Here is a 23,202-nt window from a genome sequence, read left to right as displayed (position 1 = left end):
AAGGAAACAGGAGATGAAATAATCAGTCACTCAAAGCACCAACTCGACAGAACAACCCCAAACATGCAAGTGTTAATAATGGCAACCAGATAAAAGTTTATATGGTTTAGTCAGCCCATGTTTTGAAGATGTGAGAGGTGTGGAGGAACTATGATGACTCAGTTTCTCATTGAAACAATAATAATTCAGAGGATTCAAAATCCCGAAATTAATCGGGGAAGCCTTTCTAGTACTTTTTGCCTTTAGAACCATGTTAATCCTTTGTTCACAGCAACTTGTTAAATCTTTAACACAATCTTCAAATATTTTGGTCCACGTTGACATTATAACTTTTAGCTACTCCGGATTCCATGTTGAGAATCTCCATTTTCACCAAATCCAAGTGATCTGGTGACTGTGGGGACCTATTGAGCACAATGAATCCATGGTCTTATTCAAGAAACCGGTATGATTTGAGCTTTGGGACATGGTGTGTAAGGACAGGTTACATCCTTACAAAAATCCTTACAAAACCTCAGAGTAGTGGTGACCAAACTTCTACTGTCTACTTTTGGTAAGCCAATGCAAACTGTAGCCTCAGCTTCTTGTTTTTAGTGGACAGGAGTGACAGTTAATTCCATATGTACAAAGAAAAAGGCAGTTACAGTGTAACTCTTCTGGTAAATACAACAGCCCATTAAACAGTGAGAAACCAAGTAAATGTGTAGTTCTGGACTGATTATCGTGACTCCACTGTGAGAATCAGTCTGCTCTTACTTCTTTGGTGCTTCCATTTGTTTGTCTGAATCCTCACATCTTTATTTTGTTACATTGTGAGTCTTTGTTCATGCGGTTTTCTTTGATGTTCCTGATCTCGTTCTGTACTTTTCAGTCAATTGTCATTTCTTTTTATTTGTCTCCTTTTTGTTCTTGCGTTCTTGATATGTTCAGTGTTCCAGTTTTGACTTCCATGCTATGTTTAATGTAACTAAACTAACCAATTTTAACCCCAAGTTATTTATCCTTCTCTGCATTCTTTCATTAAAACATGTACAGTATTTCCCAGTGTGATAATAAAACAGCTCCCAGTTTATTGGTAATCCTTTCTTTTATTACTTTTTTTTTGTTTTTTGTTTTTTTGGTAAATGGTAATGGACTGGTTCTTATATAGTGCTTTTCTACTCTGTCCGAGCACTCAAAGCGCTTTATACAGCTAATTCATTCACCCAATCACACCCATTCACACAAGCACTTCTAAGTTTAAGTGCTGAGTATCTAACATTCGTACACATTCACACTCCGATGGATGCATCGGAGAGCAACATGGGGTTAGTATCTTGCCCAAGGATATTTGGCATGCAGACTGGAGCAGACTGGGGATCGAACCACCGACCTTCTGGTTAGTGGCTGATCCGCTCTGCCACCTGAGCTACAGCCACCCTTATGTTATGTATTTTAAATTTTTGTTTTTGCATTTTGCCTTTAAGTTCTCCTGATTAGATTTTGGCCTTGGTTTATTTTTTGTTCTTTTACTTTGGGCTCTATCTGTTAAAAGCACATTTTACTTCACTTTCAGTTTATGGTGGTAATATCAACTGATTAATTTTTTTTTCAAGTATTTTTGTTTTCTTTGTTTGTTCCTTTTGATTGTATTATTAGATGAACTCATTTAAATGATGCTCTACTTGTGCTTCCCTTCAGGGTTTTCTCACAGTTTCCTTGAAAACAATGGCAATGAAATTTGCTCAAATCCCCCAAAACTGAACATACAGATGAAATATAAAACCTAACAGACTATCTGACAGCTGCTTTTACTAAGGCAAATCAAAAGCTTCGTTAAAAGTTAGTGAAATAAGATTTATTTTACTTTAATAATCCAAAGTTTTCATTATTTGGCACAATTTACTGATTAACATATCTACAACGACTTAAAGCTGGGGCGGGTATACCATTAGCAAAAGTAATACAAAATCAAAGACTTCAGCTTATTAGTTCAGTTAACCTCACTCCCCCAAACACTTAGCAGCTCATCCACATTTTGTTAATGGTGTCAGTTTATTATTAGTGTCAAAGCCATAAAACAAACGGCTGCACTGAGAGCTCGCTTTTTTCTTCTCAAATCCTGAATCAAAGTAGTTTCCAGTCATTATTTAACTTCTAAATATGTTTTCTCTTGCTATGTGTGATTGGTTCTCTTTGTGGGGTATGTATGTGCTCTGTTTTTATGTGGACTGTGCTTTTGTGTTGGATATTTGCATGCTGAGCAAAATCTAAACCAGCTCCAATTATGTGCACAGGTGTGTATCTTAACGACCCTCTGAGCAGACATAAAGACTTGCTAACTGTTCCTCTGTGTTGCCACGGCGGTCTAATTAATCAGATTAATTGAATGCTGTTGATCAATAGCCAACAGGGGTGTAGAAGCTAGTAAGTTAATATGTTTCCCATCAACTGGACTTACAGCAGGGGTAATTTAATGTGAGCTAAATAATAGGTGAATAAAAGGGGCTTAGAAAGGATTTTGATTTGATAAAACAGTAATCCAGCATGGTAATAAATCATCCCAGAAAATGCCTGCTCTCCTTTCTTCTCCTTTCTCCCCCCTCCCCCCCTGACCCCCTCAAAGCTACATCCAGGAGGACAGAATACAGCCCTATGAAAATTAAACTTTATGCAGCCATGTGAACAACTAATTACACCCCACGATTCAGTACCTTGTAGAACACCTTTAAGCAGCAATAACTTGGCGTAAAGATTTTCTGTATGACTTTATCAGTTTCTCACGTTGGTGTGGAGAAGCGCTGAACATTTTTTTATGTAGAGCTCTTTTAAAGCCTGGACTCGGCCGAGGTCTGGACTTTGACTGGGTTGTTGCAGCGCTGTGATTCTTCCATAAATTTTCTGATCAATTTGGATCATTTTGGATGACAGATGGCCTCATATTTGACTTGGTATCCAGGTCCTGTGGCTGCAAAAAGAGCTCAAATCATTAGCCTTCCCCCACCGTGCTTGACAGTTAATGTGCAGTGTTTGTCCTGGTGCCATGGTTCTCTGTATTACGGTAATGCATCTCCACTTTGGTCTTGTATGTCCAAAGGAAATTGTGTGGTGTGTTCAGATTCAACTGTATGAACCTAAGTTGCTCCACAATGTTCTTCTTAGAGGGAACACGTTTGTTCAGTATCGTGCTTGTTTAGATGGCTAACTCTAGCTTCTGTTTTTGTTTTGTTTTTGCACGGTCTGATGGTTGGTGTGAATTTTCTGAGACATCAACTACTGGGAAGATGGTGGCATTGTGTTAACACACACCAGGATGCTCCAAACCAGCAAACTGCCAACATCCCTGTTGTTACAGAGGTGCTCACACTTACTGATGATCAGTTAACCCTTTAAGACCTACCATAGAACCAAGTCCGCCAGAGCTTATATTATATTTTTACATGTTGTAGTGCCATTTTTGGGAGCATTTCAAGTTGCTATACATCAATACAACCATTACAGCCTACATTTTAATAATATGTATGCATTAAGTGCATAGTAATTACATAAATTGCAAAAAAGTGCAATAAACTACAAAAAAAATTGAAAATTGTTTTTGTTTTTTTTAACATATATTTCTAGTTAGAGAAATTCAAGAGGCGTATCTCTCAAAACTGTAAATACAAAAAAGTTGCACAAAATAGTTTCCCACGACAGGAAATTTATTTTGAGTGTCTTCATAGTTTTATTTTTGAAATGCACCAATTTTTATACACTGCAGGAAAAACGAAAATAAATATTATGCTGCAAATTTGCAAAAAAGCAGCACATGCATCAAAATAAACTATTTCCAGCAGTGCAATATTAGCCCTAAGCATTCCAGAAACGACACAGAAAGTCATAAAGTCAAACATAACTTTTAAAAACACAAGTATAGGCTCATGAGGCCCTGATGGTAAAAAACTACATTTCCACAAAAAATGACATCGCTTCCGGTATCGGGCAGGTAATGGCGGACATGCGATAGTTTGCGCTGACGTCTATTCCAACGTAGGAAGTGTTACGAACAGAATATCGGATCGGCAAAGCGTGTTTCTGGAAAATTATGTTTTTGTTGCTGCAAGTGCTTTTTATGCAATTTTTGCAAAGCTATATGTGGAAGGAAACCGTGACCTAGGACAAGCTGATGGCATAAGATACAACTCCTCCGGTTTCATATGCAAAAAAAATTATTGCGCTAGCTCACGTGGTTGCAGTGCTACCAGGATTTAAAAGTAGTTGCGCAAAACGGAGCGTACCCGCTCTGACCGGTTTTAAAGGGTTAATCAAGGGCATTTTCTTGGTACCTTCTGATTATACTTCATTTTTAAAATAACACAGCAGCTATATTTTTTAAACAAAAGTGTTCCTTATGGAAAATATCATTTTAAAAATGAATTTTACTTGTTCACGAGTGATTGGAGAAGGAAACAGAAGATTGAGAGACGGATTGGTGCTGCGGGTGCAGTGATGCGAACACTGTACTGCTCCGTCGTGGTGTCAATTTATCAGTCGATCTATGTCCCCATCCTCGCCTAAGGTCACGAGCTGTGGGTAGTGACCGAAAGAAAGAGGCCTCTCCCTTAGAGATAGGATGGGGTGAAGAATTCAGCCATCCGGGAGGGGCTCAGAGTAGAACCGCTGCTCCTTCCTGAAAGGAACCTCAACTGGTTCCTTTCATTGTGATAAGGATACCTCCTGGGCGAGGTGTTCTGGGCATATCTTACCGGTAGCAGGCCCCAGGGCAGACCCAGGACATGGTGGAAAGATTATATCTCTCAGCTGGCCTGGGAACGCCTCTGCATTCACCCTATACAAGCTAGAGGAGGTGGCTCTGAAGAGGGCAAGGTCTGGGCTTCTCTGCTTAGGCTTCTGCTCCTACGACCCGGCCCCTAATAAGATGGATGGATGGATTTTATTTAGGCAAAGATTAGAATATACCATGTTGCACTCACTGGTCATATTATATATGGCTGTTGAAGAGAAAATATTTTAAGAGATGATCATCATCATCATTTTCATGAAAGTATTTCTACAATTTTATTCATAGTTTTATAGCTTTTTTCGCTGTGTTAGTGTTTAGTCTCACAAAACTTTTGTTTGTATAACCTTACAAAATGAAATCTAGACCAAATGTAGTATGGCTTCCAGAGTTTTTATGGAAATTTGATGTGCTTATTTGGTAGCCGAGGACGGTGACAAGCAAATGGAGTCTGCTTTAGTGTCAGTTACTGTTCAGAGGGGCCACAAGATGATACTAGAAAACAGTGGGAGGAGTGTTTGCCAGTAGAACAATTGGGGGTAGACAATGACCTTTGAGTGTCTAAGAGTTCGTGCGTGTGTGCGGGTCTGCTACAGTCATCCACACAGGACACTCAGTTTAGCAGGTGCCCGTGGCCAAGTCATAGCAAGAATGACATTCAAACCACGGTGCTACAAAAATCACACATTCTCCTCAAACACTAAACATATGACTCTTTAGGATAGCTACACCAAAACACCCCAGGATTGTAAGATTGTGATCATAATTAAGATTTGAATTGTGCGTTTTTATAAATATACAGGTTTGCAATGAGGTATTTGAACCATTTTGAGTAAAGGAAACTGCAGAGATATGAAGAGAGAAAAAGCAAAATGGTAACGCGTGCCAATTTGATTTAAAGTAACTATGTAAGTCATTAAGATTATGAGCTATGCGTACAAAATTATATAGGGTACAAATACACACAATGGCATGTTTGTATGGAAAGACGGACACACAAGCACATACACCATGAAAATGATAACCTCCAACCATCCCCCACTCACACAAACAAGCACACACCACTATTCTTTTAAAGGATAAGAGCTCCTTGAAAACTCAATTAGACTGGGGGGCAGAACCTACCAACACACACTCACAAAAGCACACAAATATACACAAACACACACATCTAAGCTCGTGTTTTAGCTCTGTAACCTGCAGCGTTTTCCAGTGTTAAGTGGACTATGGGGTTTCTGACGAAAAAGCTTGTACTATGGCATGTACCTAATTGCACTGCTTGTGTGCGCATGTGTGTATGCCTTTCATGGTGCAAACCCCCTCTCAATACACACACACACACACACACACACACACACACACACACACACACACACACACACACACACACACACACACACCAAAGTCCACGATAACATACAATACTGATTTCCCATGTTTAAAAAAAGTGGAAAAAAATTCTCCTGGGACTGGAGATCGACAGACGGATTGGTGCAGCGGCCGCAGTGATGCAGACGCGGAGTGCAAAAGCGAAGCTCTCAATTTACCGGTCGATCTACGTCCCTACCCTCACCTATGGCCACGAGCTGTGGGTAGTGACCGAAAGAACGAGATCGCGGATACAAGTGGCAGAAATGAGCTTCCCCTCTCCCTTAGTGATAGGGTGAGAAGTTCAGCCCTCCGGGAGGGGCTCAGAGTAGAGCCACTGCTCCTCCACATCGAAAGGAGCCAGTTGAGGTGGTTCGGGCATCTGACAAGGATGCCTCCTGGGTGAGGTGTTCCGGGCATGTCCCACCGGGAGGAGGTCTCGGGGCAGACCCAGGACACGCTGGAGAGATTATATCTCTCGGCTGGCCTGGGAACGCCTTGGTGTTCCCCGGATAAGCTGGAGGAGGTGGCTGGGGAGAGGGAGGTCTGGGCTTCTCTGCTTAGGCTGCTGCCCCCGTGACCCGGCCCCGGATAAGAGGAAGAAGATGGATGGATGGAAAAAATCTCCTAAAACACTCTTGGTTTTAAAAAAAAAATCTAAACCAGCTTCATGATAACTTTATGATAACGCAGCTAAATAGAAGGAACAATTTGGCCACTGATTTGGGGCACTCTTCCAACCAGAAAACTTGCTAGTTGTATTGATTTAGTGATACAGACAGTGTTGGGAAGGTTACTTTTAAAATGTATTCCACTACAGATTACAGATTACATGCCCCAAAATGTATTTTTTTAACGTATTCTGTTACATTACTCAATGTGAGTAACATATTCCGAATACTTTGGATTACTTGATATATTTTCATGCTATCCATCCATCCATTCGCTTCCGCTTATCCTTTTCAGGGTCGCGGGGGGCGCTGGAGCCTATCCCAGCTGTCATAGGGCGAGAGGCGGGGTACACCCTGGACAGGTCGCCAGTCTGTCGCAGGGCCAACACACAGGGACAGACAACCCTTCGCACTCACTTTCATTCGCACATTCACACCTAGTGACAATTTGGATTATCCAATTAACCTATCCCCACAAGCTGCATGTCTTTGGACGGTGGGAGGAAGCCGGAGTACCCGGAGGGAACCCACGCAAACACAGGGAGAACATGCAAACTCCACACAGAAAGACCCCGGCCTGATGTTGGAATTGAACTCAGGACCTTCTTGCTGTGTGGCAACAGTGCTAACCACCGTGCCACCGTGCTGTATTTTCATGCTATTTACAACTAAATGAATGTACTATTGCAGTGTGATTTATTACTATTACTGAAGGCTACTCACCACCATACTAACATTAGCCGACATTAGCTGAGGTTCATAGACTGCAGACTGTTAGACTTGATGGCTAGCATTAACAACCTGCTAGCTGCAAATAACCATGTGCAGCTCTGAAAGCAATACCAACTAGATTTTTAAATCTTAATATAAATGAGTAACAGTGGGGTGGACATTAGGTAAGGCTGCACTTTTGGCAGTGAACCGTATAGAAAACTATTTCTCAACTCCGTTGAGTTGTTGAGGACATTACTGTCTTGATGCCGTACTGCAACTGCAAATTTTCCTTCTGGTTATCCTGCTCAGTGCATCTCATTGTAAATTCAACTAAATCCATTGAAAGCTCTTTTCCTAATTAATGGGTCAAGGAGTTTGTGCGGCTTACAGTCGCTTGATTTGACTGCTCACATTCCCTCGCTCCTGTATTTTGCAAAGGTGAGCTTGAAACAAAGGATTCATTAGACCCACAACCCAGATTTCCTTCTGGTCCCACCCTGTGCACCCCATTTAACAAATCCACAAAACTTATTTGCTTTCATTGTGAAAGGCAATAAGGTCCTACTCACATCCGGCAACCATCTGGCAACAACTGGTCTCAAAGGAAAAATGTGTTCCCAAACTGGTTGAGAATGGTTGTCAGAGGCTGCTGAGAGTAGCTGTGAAATCCTCTCCTAAAGCCTGATGCGTGCAGGCCTAAACACCTGTTGGTGACCGATGGGCGAGTGGCCTCCATTTGGTCTCTTCTCATATGTCAATCAGCAATATCTTTCACTGTTATCTTTCACTTTAATCACTCAGGACAAGTTTGAGAAAAGTTTGACAGGTTGCCCGCCCACATTATATTCCTTGTGGTTATTTCCCCCATCACCAGTAGTTGCTGATTGCCACTGCCTTTCTATCATCTCTGGCCGCCACACCACTTTCTGTGCTGATGCCCCTTAAATCACACACATCTGTGTTAATTCCTGGTGAGAATATTGTCAAGTCAATTTGGACAGGCCATGACGATGCGACTGAGGAGAAACACAAAATACAGGAATTAAGCAAGACTTTCTGTGCGTGTGTATTTTAAGCCCCTGATTCTGGTCCCATCTATGGGTCAGTAGTTATTAACCCCCAGACAGTCACCTTGACTCACTCCCTTTCGCACACAAAGAAACACTGGCACACCCACACACACGGAAAAAGAAGTGACCCATTTGTATGCGTGCACACACGCTCACCTCCTCTACAAACGCTCTCAGACACACACACACACACACACCGTATTTATCAGTCCACTGTGACCCAGGCCTCCACTTGAATTGGCACGAAGTGCTAATCCTAATATTGGATTATCAGACAGTCAGAGATTATCCCCTCATTTTAAGATTAGCAGCTTAGTTCAGATTAGTCCATTTAAAGTGACACTTAAAGGTTATCACATCATTGCCGAGGGAAAATTATTCTGCCTGTAATGTTTCTGTGCGGTCCATTTCAAAGGAACAGGAAAGACACGCACATAGTGCGGATAGATTAAGAGCATAATTAAATCTAATTGGGCAAAATCGTCTCTTAATACTTGAAGAACAACAAGATAAAAGTGAAGAGTTTCTAAAGTGGAGAGTCACTTTATGAGATATGAGCTGGAGAAAAGTTTGTAGAGTTGGACAATTAAAAAGAAAAAGGGATTTTCACTTGATTTGTTTGTGTGTGTGGATATGAGACGATTTGATGCAGTTCATAGTTGTTATCATGAAGCTGAGATAATCTGCTGAAAGAGACAGTAAGAGCTGACAATGTCAATGTCTATGGACTACTGAGTGTCTTTATGTGGCATTTTTTCCCCTTTCCCTCCTTTTCACTTATTCTGTACCACCTATTATCTCCTTTCCTTTCTCTTTAGTTGTTTGTCATTTATCTCAAATGAGCATTTATGTAGTCTTCTTCCTGATTTGTCACTTTTCCAACCCTTTCTCTCTCCTTTGGTAGATCGATACAGGCTAATTGCTATGGAGCATCAGAGACTTCTGTCTTCTATTCCCTGGAGTCCCTAATTAAGCCCATCAAACTTGCTCCTCCTACTTTGTGTGTGTGCGTGTGTGTGTGTGTGTGTGTGTGTGTGTGTGTGTGTGTGTGTGTGTGTGTGTGTGTGTGTGTGTCTGTATACACCCTTTGTTGTTTTTTTTGTTTTGGGTTTTTTAGGGGTTTTATGGACCAAAAATGCATCCATTTAATCACAACAGGCTGAAGTTTTCTCTTCTTAAGGAATAAACATGTCGAGTGTCTTTTCTTATTTAGCTTTTGCTCAAAATCTTGTGTGTATCCCACCACAGTTTCCCCCTGTTCCTACTATTGGTCTTCTTTTGCCTGACCATCACCCATAAACATGCAACTAAAAAAAAAAAGGTTTAAGAATAAGTTAGAAAAACTGCTCCAGTGTCTGTGTGTGAGTCAGAAGATGCAGAATTTTAATACTTACCTCCTAAGTACACCCATTTAGCATTTTATTGCCAAAAAATGTCCCAGTTATAAGTGAATAGCAAAATCATCGACTGGGTGAAGTCTTGTTTATTTTATATTTTACTATGTGTCCGGGAAAATGGGTAATCCCCTATTACTGCTAATTTTTTTACTTATGTATGGAGTTAGTCTCTAAATAAATTATGTAGAGACTAACTCCATACCACATTTGCTATTTTGAATTAAAAAGTTCATTCACACTGACATAAAGAGCTCTACAATGATGGAGTATCCACAACAGTCAAAGATTTTATGAAAATTCTCACACCTGCTGGACAGCATCTCGGATAGGTTAAAAAAAACATCACCATCACCAAGAGTAATGTGAATTATAGCTATCAACCAGCTGAAGGTTATTTTTAGGCTCTGGATTGAGTGTTGGTTGGTTGTCATGTGTGTTGAATTGCCAGACAACTGTGGAAGAAAGTATTTCTGTACAAGTTAAAAATTTTCACAAAACAATGGATAAAGTGTGATAATCACAGTCAAATCCTGAAATCACCACTTCTGATAACTGCACAGTTTGCTGTGTTTGTTTTGAGACATCACAACCCTTTCAAAATTATATATATGGTGTATATACGGAACATAAGTCTTCTAATTTTCTCACCAGATAATTAGAGACAACCCAGAAAGTTACTATTAATGAATGTACAGAAGTTGTAAATCAATATAAGTAAATAAGTAGGATAAAAAAAAACTTTCATGGGAGTCAAATTGGTTTCAGTTACTGAAAAGGATTTGAGTGATTATACTATATGCAGTTTGTATTGGGGAGACACTCTGGTCTTTTCTTCATTTTAACTTGCCGCTGTATTCCTTGGTTTTTTTCACTGTCTGTGTTCAATAAGAGCAAACTCAAGAAGTCAGATGAGAAAGGTCAGACTAGTAGGAGCTGACATTAAAGGTTACAGTGTTACAGTTACACACATAATCATTTTTTGCAACTGTGGTGAGCACTTGTTGAACATAGGGACGGATTTGTTGCTACAGCAAAAGACCATATCCAGTTCAGCCAAAGAGAGCCCACTGGGATGTGGAAGGGTGAAAGCATAGCTGATACATGTTGTGATGTAATCATGTCCACATGACATGACATCTTGAGGTAAACCATGCATTCAGTCTTACCTATGTCCAGTTACCCTGGTAGTCTAGTCTAGACTAGACTGGAATGAAATAGCTCTTTATTGTTATTGTACATGTATAATGAAATTATGGGTCCTGCACACCAGCTGTGCATGAGTAAAAAAAATATATATATAGCAAAGACATCAGCAATGAATAGCAAGCAAAAGAAATATATACATACTAGTGGAATATATTCAAAACAACAGAACACATTGGAGAGCAAAGTGCTTGGAAGCAGTGCAAAAGGACTTGGTCTGAATATAAAGTCTGTATGTGTGTGGCCTGACTGATGAAGGTACTCACATGCTGGCTCAAATTGGTGAGGTGGGTGGGCACGAGTGGAGTGGGTCGTGAAGGGCGATGGTGATGGTATTCTAGAGACAAATATGAGGCCATCTTTCTGACAGCCAAAGGTAAATTGGGTCATACAACAGGAAAATGATTATAACTCTAACCCTTTACAACGATGTGACTGATAAAACCATACAGAAAGCAATTAATTCAAGCTCTTGCTGCTAAAGGCGGTTCCACAAGCTACTGAATCATGGTATGAACAAGACAAAAGTCTTTCTTTCAAGGATCCAAACATAACCTTCAGTCACAATCTGCGACCTCTTGTTGTTATCGACCTCTTGTTGTTCTCTTAGAAAACTAAGAGATAACAGACTGGAACATTAACAAGTCATCCATGTCAAGAGCTCAAGTCACTGCTAGGATGTCATCTGTTAAAAACATCAAAGCTTTTGACACATTGCATAAGGAGCAGTATTATTAGTGGTGACAGTACAGCCTAAATGTCCAATTATTCACCAGTAGCCTGAGGAAACACTTACTAATGCTCGTGTATCAGGAATCTAAACTGTAGCTGATGCCCACAGTTTCTGAATATTCCCTCACTTCTTACATTCATCGAACACAGAGTTTGTGTGTGTCTGTCAGCAGTGGAGTGTTTAGGCCTTTCATTTTTTAACTCCACTAAATTACATTGGAAAAATAATTAAATAGTTTCCAAAGAGCTTTTTTTTTAAGACCTTTAAAATAATTAGTCTCTTTTTCACTCACCGTGCTTAGCTTATGAGTCACTCATTTGATCCAATTTTACCTTTGTTGTTTTTTTCCCCTCCCAATCAAATTAGCTTAGAGGATTTACTCATTCAGTATTTGAGACCCAATGCTGCTAAAACCTAATATCTTTTTGTTTATTCTAATGTAGTGTTTGTAGATAATATAAATGTTAAAGAGTGTTTCCAAACACTTAGACTTTTAGACTTTTAATCTGCCTGGATCTAAGTGTACAAACACAAAGTGACATCGAGCAAAGGCAGAGGTGAGCAAGGAAGCTGACAGAAGGTGGAGATGACTGAGCAAAGGGATGAAGAAGAGCGAGAGATGGAGGAGGAGCGAGGAGTGAGTGGAGATATAAACCAGCAGCAGCTGTTTCCAGCCCATTAAAATGTAATTAAGGAGAACCTCATTACTGAGAAAGACAGAGAGAGCGATGGGGAGATCGAGAAATAAACTGTTTTCTGCTGTCTACTTTATCACTCATCTGGACAGAAAACCATCAGTTTATTTCTCGTAAACACTTTGAAAGGCAGGGGAAAAAAAGAAATCCCAAGTGCTGTCTGGTTCTGTGATGCTAATTAGATTTGAGCAGATCGTTTGGCAGAAAAGACATAATGTTCTGAATCCAGTTTGGCACTTGAAAAGATTAATAATCCTCCTTCCCAGTCAGTCTTTTTCAAAAGTGTGGGATTTTGTTTTTCTTTTCATCTGCCAAACAGCACCCGCTCAGAAATGAAAACAGCAGGGGCAGACTTGGAGTTAGTTAGTTTCACTCAATCTGAATTTGTCACTTTACTCAATAAAAGAGGTTGTGACTCATATGTAGATGACTGTTGACGGATAGTGAATTGGACTGGGTTGGTGTTTGTAAGTGTCCTCGTATAAACTTTGCATTAACCATTTATATTTTGCACTTATCTTAATTTTTTTCTGATACCTGACCAGGCAGCATACTGGGAGCGAAAAGGTGACAAGAACTTAATTGCTTTTCATTGCATGAATATTCTTTATACTTGATAAAGTTATTTTGTTTTACTATTTGTAACTTGTTCTGTGAGGTTTCAGTTTTTGTTAAATTTCCTTTGAAAACAAACAAAAAGGGTTCAAGCCAATGGAAGTTGGTGTTTTTAAATATACCATAACTGCTTTGTAATATTGCAGAGAGTAGAAGTAGGAGGCACTTTATGAAACTCTAACATCTTTAGAAAAAGGATGCTCCTACCACCGATACTATGCGTCCATCTGTAATCTTCTTGTTATCAAGTACTACCTACAATTGAGCAATTGTTTCACTAAGTGTTCAAACACTATTTTCTTGGTATCTAGGTTATAGTGTAGAACTTAAATCAAACTATAAAGCAGTGATTTGGAAATCTCATAATTAGGGATGGGTACCGGTATCCGGTGCCATGATGGTACCGGTTCTGACATAAACGGTAGTAACCAGACCGAAAAGCAGCGCACATTTCGGTGCTTTATTTCGGTGCTTTTTTTCCTGAGCTGTGATACACTTTCTTCTTCCTTACATTTGTATTGGCGGTTGGCAAACAACTGAAAGGTGCATTACCGCCACCAACTGGTATGGAATGATACACTTTAGATTCTAGCCAATCATTTTAAGTTTCCGAGAATAGTAGGCGGGTCCAGGTACGTACGTTCTTTTAGAGCAGAGCTACAGATTTAAAATGTCCAAGGCGAAGCGGTCAAAAGTCTGGCTGTACTTCACAGCAAAAGATGCAAACTCAGCAGCTGCAACAAGTGCTTTAAGCTGATACTGTGATACTGTCAAAGAAGGTAACACCTCAAATCTGATGAAACACCTAGCGACGCATAGTGTTTTTTTTTTAAAGCCGAGAAATGCGCCGTATTTGATAGCTTGCTGCGAGACCTCACACCGAGCACATCTACTGCGGGTGTGGTGCCTGTTATCGGACCCGGAATTAGCAACATCCCCCAAAAACCCGAAGAGGAGAGTCCTGGCCCCTAGCCCTGCCAGTGTAGCAGAAATGATGACGGATGATGATGCAGCAGCAGCAGCCGTTCTTCTCTGCGTGAGTAGCTTAATGTTGTTCGTGTGTAATTTACGTTGAGTAGGCTAACCACGTTATTACATTAATGCATGTAAGGTGAACAGCAAACACCATCATAGCTACATGCAGCTGTCTTCTTGTTTGATGGCAGATACTCCCTTCACCCTGGCCAAAAAGGCTAAAATGACCAAAGAAAAAGTGGAAAACAGTTAAACATGAGAGGTTTTTGGACAAAGTTTGTGTTTTTTTCCATTGTTTAAGCACTGCTTCCAGCCAAGAATGATACCATATATGCCCCATAGCTGCAGAAAAGGCTAACATTGTTATCTTTTTACAAAAAAACAGCTGAACATGAGAGGTTTTTGGACCACTTTTGTGTTTTCCATTCTTTAAGCACCGGTTTGAGCACCGTTTAAGCACCGGCACCGTTTCAAAAGTACCGGTTTGGCACCGGTATCGGATAAAACCTAAACGATACCCATCCCTACTCATAATCCATTTTTCCATAGAACATAGTAAACATATCAGATGTTATAACTAAGCAATTCTACTATTTAAAATATTACCTGAATTTGAATTCAATGGCAGAAATACATCTCAAAAAGTTAGGACAAGAGCTGCAAAAGACCTGAAGAGTAAGTGGTACTAAAGAGAAACCACCAGGTAAATATTTTTAAAATATAGTTTGATTATTATTAGCTACAGGTAAGTGTGATTGGGTATGAAAATCTAAGAGAGGCAGAAAGGTGGATAGAGGTTCATAATCTGCAAAACAGACAAATTGTGTAACAATTTCCAAATAATGTTTCTTACCCTAAAATTGTTAAGAAAATCTGGAGAAATCTCTGTGCGCAAGAGACAAGGTAAAAAGAATAGTGGATGGCAGTGGTGTATAAGGCCTCAGGCATCACAAACTGACATGATTCTGTCATGGAAATAACTGCATGGACTCAGAAACACAAATAATATCCGGCTGATCCTGCTACGATTTGTTCCCCCTGTCTAAAATACGGACAAACAGTATCCCACAGCTGTTTATATTTTGAACCCATTTTGCACAGAGAGGCATTTTTTGAAAAATGTATTGATAGCAATGTTGAATATTATTACACAGGAAAAAAACAACTACATGTAAAATAATTACACCGTGACGCCTCTGCCTTTGTAAATAGAGGGACAGTAACTGCTTGTGTATGTAAGCGTGTAAATACTGCAGATAGTCAGATTAACAGAAACAGTATTTTGTCTCTATCTGCCATTCTGCAATTCATCTCATGTTAACAATAACACAGCGTGACGTGAGAAAAGGCACATACCTTTGACGTTGCGTGACGAACTCTGTATTCCTCGTCCACACATAAACACAAAAAAGGAGTTTTAAAAAATTCTCCGTGTTTGGTGAGTCAAAACGCCGTTTATGTGTGGACGAAAGGCCGAAATGCATAGAAACAGCTGCGTTTTCAAAAATACCCGTGTAGGTGTGGACCATTGACTGTATATAAGATGGACGACGCGACCCCGCCTCCTACCATTGTGCAAAAATGAAGCCAAAATACCCCGCTTGTGGAGGCTGCCATCTTGAAAATTTGGAGCCAGAGTCTGCGCAGTAGTGACTTGAGGTGGAGCGACTGTGTAACGCTCCCGCCCACACACCTGCTGGACGTGACCGCAAACACGCCCCCCTACACTTTTTACGTAGCCCGGCTGCTCGAGTTTTTTGCTGGTTTACTGCGACTGACGACTAGTTTAATTAAGGTAAATACAACCATGTCACTGTTATAAAAAACAGACACACAGCTTATCATCTTATAGTTCTAAAATCACTCTGTCGTTAATTCGTTAGTTAGATTAGCCGCTAGCATACGCACTGTGTTGGAGACTTGTTGCTAGCTAGTTAGCGATGCTACACACCTGCTACTCTTAATAGTCTTCAACACTTATGTTTTTTTTATCCATTTATAGACAGCGATGAGATCAGCTGCACATTCTACAGAGGCCCAGAGTTACTGTTAATATCAAAAATATAATGCTGTCCTTTGAGATTTTAACATAAGACTGAGTGTAATGAATCTAAAACTGTTTAAATCTTCAGAGCCCTCTACAGCCTGGTAACATGGAGACTTTAAAAACATCAGCAGAGCGTTTCAGTAGTGTAGTCTAATTTGTTCTTTTCATTTAATAATAGAGTCCATATTATATCAACAGCTACATTCACCCTGGAGAGAAACTAGTGAGGGAGACCATCAGGACCAAGCTGGGTTTCCTGGGTCCAGAGGTTTGGAGAAACTTCTTCCCTTTCTTTCATCACAGCTGTCCTGTGCCAGAAGTTCTGTTGACCCGCTGTAAGAGGCATCATTAAAGAAACACCAGGAACACTGAAGCTCATCGCATTGATCAAGCAGGACTCATGATCTTCACCAGCAGCTCCCTCACAGGGAAATCTTCAGTACTCCTCTGTAGGCCCGCCCCAGGAGATGGATAAACCCAGCATTTCATCAACACTGTGATGAGACCTTTGGTTTGTGTAATGTTATAAATACTCAGATACTCCCCAGAGGCTCCGGACTTTTATATAAAGATATGATATTCAGTCCTGTAGAAAGTTATATATTTAAAAATATGTGATCCTCTCTGGTTACTCTGGTATGAATAACTCTGAATCACTTTATGGTAAATAACACACTATGTGTAAAAAAAAAACTGAAAAAATTCCAGATGACAAGTTTGTAGTTCAACATACAAGTGACGACCTTTGACCTTCATCAGGTTTTATTTAATTGTGTTAGAGAAAATCTCATATGCTCTTCGTGCAGCTGAGTACATCAAGTGTTTAAAACAGAAGCTGTGCAGGTTTGAGATCAGCAGCTTTGTGAAACACCAAACTGAGGTCCTGTTAATGCTGATATATAGTGACACAGTTACATGAGTGATTAATCCTTTTGTTTTTTTGTCATTAACTTTATGAATAAAACAGCTGCATCTTTCATTACAGCACGTGTGGTACTTTAACCTTTGTACTGTTTTCATCAGTTCATTTTGCAGTTAACATGTGAACATGTTGGATGATCTGTCTGCTGTCACTCGATGGGGCTGAGGTCTGAATCTGAGGGCAGCTCCTGTAATCACAAAGACAACAGACCAACAGAACCATCAAACTCATATAAATTTTATCCCTCAAAATTGAAATAAAGCTGATTCTTCTGTCCTCACACACTCAGGATCTGAAGTTCTTCTCTTACATTTTTTTCAGTATTACAGTATACTACAGTACTTTAATCCATAGTTCCTGATTAATGAGGAGTTACTGAAGTATAAGCTTTTAAAAAATGTTACTGTCTTTACAGATGTGGCAAGAGACTGAAAACATGCTGTTGTTTGCACATATTTAATATTCAGCTCTGCACAGGAGCTGAAGCAGGGTGCAGCCTGTTGCTTTTACAGTATAATACTTGTAATAAAAGCACAGTAACAGTAATTAGTGACTGAGCAGCCCGGAGCGTTTCTCTTCATTTCTTTAGTAAATTCATTCACCTGCACTGCACGGGTTAGCTAAACGAAACCTGACAGCCGAGTGCTCATTTTAGCTAGCTAGGTCTCAGGAGCTAGCTAAGGACGGTAATTACGGATTAGCTTACAAACACGTTTAACTTACCGAAAAAGTGCAGCGGGGCCTCGGGTCCTTCTGTCGGTTAGTCCAGTTTACTGAAGAACACCTCAGGCTGTCAGGTTAAAACACTCGGTCGTGTTTTCGTAGCGTAAACGCTGGGCGTCCTCTCAGAGCCTACGCTCTATCTGCTATTCCCGAACAGAGATACGCAAGTTTCTCCGTGACTGCAGCTGTCAGTCAAAGCTTATGATGACGTTTCACCCCAATTTAACATCACCGCGGTAGGAATTAGAATCAAACTTATGGGAGAGGAGACCCCTTGAACATCAATCAGCGTGATGGGAACTATTGAAAACAAAAGAAAGAATCTTTGGAAAAAAATTATCTTAGGAGAATTAATTTATTTTAGTCTCACCCCAGTCCCATCCGCTAACATGGAGGAGGCGGGGTTTATGACCTATACTGCAGCCAGACACCAGGGGGCGATAGAGACGTTTTGGCTTCATTTTTGGGGAGCTGTCGCGTCGTCCATGTTTTCTACAGTCAATGGTGTGGACATAGCGTAAAAGAGTTAGTAGTGTATTTTATTACTACTTGTAATTTATTGCAGTTTACTTGTATTTGCTTAATTTGTATTTGTATTTGCCTTTTATCCTTCAATGATAAAAAGAAAACAGAGAAAACCCCAACCCCTTATGAGCAAGCACTTTGGCACCAGGGGTTCTCCCTTTTAACAGGAAGAAAGCTCCAGCAGAAGAACCAGGCTCAGGGAGGGGCGGGGCCATCTGCTGCAAATGGTTGGGACATCCTGATAATAATGAATTACAGTCGTCCAGCCTGGAAGTAATGCATGCATGAACTAGTTTTTCAGCGTCACTCTGAGACAGGATATTTCTAACTTTAGAGATGTTGCACAAATGGAAGAAAGCAGTCTTACATATTTGTTTAATATGTGCGTTGAAGGAGATGTCCTGGTCAAAAATGACTCCAAGATTCCTCACAGCGTTACTGGAGGTCAAGGTAATGCCATCCAGAGTAAGAATCTGGTTAGATACCATATTTCAAAGATTTTTAGCGCTGAGTACAATAACCTCAGTTTGATCTGAATTTAGAAGCAGAAAGTTAGCGGCCATTCAGGTCTTTATGTCTTTAAGACATTCCTGCAGTTTAACTCATTGGTGTGTGTTACCTGGCTTCATGGACAGATAGAGCTGGGTGTCATCTGCATAGCAGTGAAAAAATGCTGAGGTTCAGTATATAGTGCAGATCTTTCGTAGGGCCTTTCTCATTTACAGAGCTACAATTTAAGAACAAGTCTGACTTCAGGGACATTTTGAGATTCGTGTCCCAGTAAATGCAAGGAACCTGCAATGAAACACATATTCAGGCAACATACAGACATCGCTCTGTCTCTAGCTTTCTCTTGACGGGTGATGGGCTATCAAAGACAACCAGAAAATTCTCAGTACACCATCCCTCATGGATGGAATAGACCATTGTTATCAGGATAAAAACGTTTCGTCATAGGATAAAGCTCATCGTAACAATTTTATTTGGATTTGCAGTGACCCTTATGTCTAAGGTAACAAGTGGATAAAAAACATGCAAGCAAAACCCTCCACTAATGACATAAGAGCTACTAGATCCTGACTGCAGGGTTCAGGAGTTCAAAATCGTCAAGTTACTATGTAGCAAATGCACACAGGTGGAAATATATATAAAAAAAAATGCAAACACACACACAGTCAGGGACATACAGACACAGACTTAGTGCTCTTATACAATCAAGATGAGTGGGGGATGATGCTGTAGGCAGGACTCAGACAAACTGGAAAGTGTGTGTGTGTGTGTGTGTGTGTGTGTGTGTGTGTGTGTGTGTGTGTGTGTGTGTGTGTGTGTGTGTGTGTGTGTGTGTGTGTGTATATGCATCTGTCTAATAACTAGGGCAGAGCAGTCTTGGGGATATTAGTGTTTTTTAATTGAAAATGGTCAGAAGGGAAAAGCAGCTCATATTAAACAAGACAGAGCATTTGCACACACCCACACACAAAGTACACAAAGGGGTAAACACTATTTATCCAGATATACAATTCAAATCAGGACATATATTAGATGTATTAACTGCAAGTATTAGGAGACAGAACACTGCACAGGGCTACTGATAACATACTGAATCACAATGAAACGAAGTTCATGCCTTAGTTTTAATTTACTTTATCGTTGGCAGTTTAGAGTCCTCGAAAATGCATCTATCCTTCTGCTCATATGCATTCAAGAGGCTGACTTTACCATGTGCTGTGTTGCCTAAACTACATGAATGTCAATTATGCTTTAGTTGCCAGGCGTGGACACTGTAAATAAAACAAAGAAAATATCATAAGATTATTTGCTCTGCTGATTTGTTAACAGAGACACAGACATAGGCTGCAAAGTGAAAGCAGTGCAGAAGCAGAAGCCCCTCTGTCAGTGTCAACACAATATGCATTCAGGAGCAGTATCGCTGCATAGGTCACCTGTGTTTTGGCAGCACTTAGATACCAAAACAAAATAATTAAAAGTGTATGCCTACAATGAAAGAAAATAGACTGGAGTGCTCTTGGATATGTTTATCCACATAAAGCAAGAGTGAAATATAAAACCGTCATGAGCACAAACACCACCTGTTTATACAAGCTGTTATGTTCAGTATATGATCTGAACAGCATTACATTTATCACTAAATTTCATAAGCTAGTGGGAATATTACTGTATATCAATGTAATTTTCAGGACAAGGTTTCAACCTATGGTAAAACTTGAAGGTTTACTACGATTGTTCTTCTAAAGTTGTTGCACTTGTAAAGCTAGCATTTGTTGGTTTGCAGCAACCACAAGTTTGACATATGTCCACCTAAATTGAAAAAAAGCTAAAGCTTAATCACCCCTATTATTTCCCACCTATGTGTCTATTCTATTCCATTGTTAATCTTACTATAATGATTTGTATGCATAAATGTCTTTATGTACTCGATCTCCTCTTTAACTCAATAGGAATGTGCGTTTTGTACTTTTCTCTTAAAGTGCAAGGTATCTAGCTAAAAATGGCCTCACCGACTGTTTGTCGATGAGTGTGTGATGCCCAAGGAGGAAAGAAGTGGTTCAAAGAGCATGTGAAGCCTTGATTAAGGAAGTGTGTAATCAGAACTGAAGACCAGCAACAGTCTGATGCTGCCTGGGAGGCCCTGACACAAAGAAGGAGAAAATAGCCAGGAAACACTTAATAAACACACACACAGTGAAGCATAGCCACCTCAGAGCATCACCTCATAGCAATAATTCTTATAAACCTCTACTTGAGCAATCTTAGAAGATTTAACTGTGCAGTCATCAAAGTGTTTCCTCCTTTAACAGGACTGGACTGGTTGGACAACCAAAAGCCAAAATACAGACACCATATGCAAGTTTCAGCAGAAACATGGCTGCCTACTCTTCTAATGATGCGAGTTTATTCCACTGTGTTTCCATATATAATAGAAGAGCAAAACAACTAAAAGATATTCAGCTCCGTGTGACCCATGGACCTTTAGGTATTAAGACGATAATGCTTCATCATCAAACAGATTGTTTGAAAACATTGACCAGAAAAAAAGTAAAAACATATTAACAGAGGCTGACAGAGAGTCCTTACTGTCGTGTCACTGTCATGATATATTGCTGTGACATGTTCAACCACCAACTTGAAATGGACTAAAGGTTACTAAAGGTTTTTAAATATAAATGAATCTATCAGGCTTCTTGTTTGCTACACAAAACCAGGAGAACTTGATAAACTGAGAAACAAAACAGAATAACTGACCAATCTAATGGGAAGAAATCACTTTGAAAAACAATCAAAATTGATCACAAACTAACAATGACATTCACTGTCTGTACATGCACATTTTACTTGGTTAGTATTCCAAAGCTTGAGGTGAACATATTTAAAAATTCTGTTTGCAAGTTCAAACCTCGGTTCCAGCCTGCTTTTATAGCCACCGTTTCAGTGTTAGCTAAACTTCCCTTTTAGCCGTTGTTGCTAGCATTTCTCCCAAGATTGTTAAGGAAGCTTTTCAACATAAACATGTAAATTTATCGCAAAGTCGATATTTTGATTAAATGTTGATTTCCAAGAGGGAACGGTGAGGTAGCAACTCTTTTTGTTAGCTTTCAAGCTGTTGAAGCCCAGACGAATGAATGGCAGAGGAATTATCATTTTTACTCCAAAGTAATTTTTTTTTTATCTTGTAATACGATTATCAAATGAGACAAGATGACCCCAACTAAAAACAAGGGAGGTTTTATGTTTAAAACATTTCTCCAGTGCTTCTAAAACATGATGCCATTGCAGTGTGACTGAGTCAGCATGTGCAAAATAAGCTCACCCAAGAGGGATACAAAACAGCAATACGAGCTGACATAAACCCCTCTCCCATTCTAGCAAAGTGTGTTCATTCTCAATCTGTACTCGTATAGCCATAAGGTTTAAACACAGCACGTACAACAATGCTTAGATAGCTTAAAATAGTTTGTGTTCGGTGCCACGTACACAGACTGATACTGAGTCATTCTTGCATACACTCTAAAGGTAAGGAACACTGGTGAGTCACACTAGCAAGAGCCCTCTGTGGGACCCCAGCACAGACCCCCTTTAGATTCCATTTTACAAAAAGATCCTTCACAGTGCATTCGCTTGTACAACATGGAAGAAAACCTGGGGCTAGAAAACAGTTTTGGCGCTCATATGCCAGATGTACAACTTTTATTCAGGTAAGCCTGAGAAATTTTTAAGTTAGATATCCAGTCCTTCTCAACACATGCTTGCTCTGGAACACCGTTACATCTGTAGAAGGACAGTTTTCAGAAGCTGATGAGCTGAAAATGAGCATGGCCACTGGCCACTCAGCTTGAACTGAGGGACCAGTGTAACGTGAATGTTGACATTTTTTTGAGCTGAAGAGGTTGAAAATTTATAAAATGCCCCAGTGTTCATTACAACCAAAATAATGTTAGCATTAGCATTTTGATACAACTTTCACTCAGTGCTTACCTAAAATTAGAGCACAATTCATTATTTTCTTGTAAATGTGAGGAGTGTGTAAACAACAAAAATGTAAATGTAACAACAAAACGTAACTATTTGAAACATCACCAGTAGTAATACACCTGCACTTTTTTTGCCCCCCCCCCCCCCCCCCCCACCCCCCCCCCCCACCCCCCCCCCCACACCTCCCACCCCGTTTGGTCGGATTCGTGCGTGTGCGCATGCGCGTTCAGATGTGCTCGGCGCATGCGCGTTCAGGTGTGAAAACACACCCTCTGGGCGGTATCGACTCCTCCT

At 40.1% G+C, this 23,202-nt stretch overlaps 1 protein-coding gene and 1 long non-coding RNA gene across 5 annotated transcripts in view; both read right to left on the bottom strand.

Annotated features, from left to right (window-relative positions):
• il1rapl2 (interleukin 1 receptor accessory protein-like 2) overlaps positions 1-23,202 on the bottom strand; it is a 518,624-nt gene that overhangs the window by 372,212 nt on the left and 123,210 nt on the right. The window lies entirely within an intron of this gene.
• Positions 1,423-23,009, bottom strand: LOC146524183 (uncharacterized). The gene is made up of 2 exons (XR_014877543.1): positions 17,893-23,009; positions 1,423-17,356 (listed from the first exon to the last, which is right to left on the bottom strand). It is a non-coding gene; the product is annotated as an uncharacterized LOC146524183 (long non-coding RNA).

Source organism: Neolamprologus multifasciatus, chromosome 2 (assembly GCF_963576455.1).
Source record: "Neolamprologus multifasciatus chromosome 2, fNeoMul1.2, whole genome shotgun sequence".
Classification (NCBI taxonomy): Eukaryota; Metazoa; Chordata; class Actinopteri; order Cichliformes; family Cichlidae; genus Neolamprologus; species Neolamprologus multifasciatus.
Note: the sequence above shows the minus strand (reverse complement) of the source record. Positions and strands in the feature narration are given on the sequence as shown.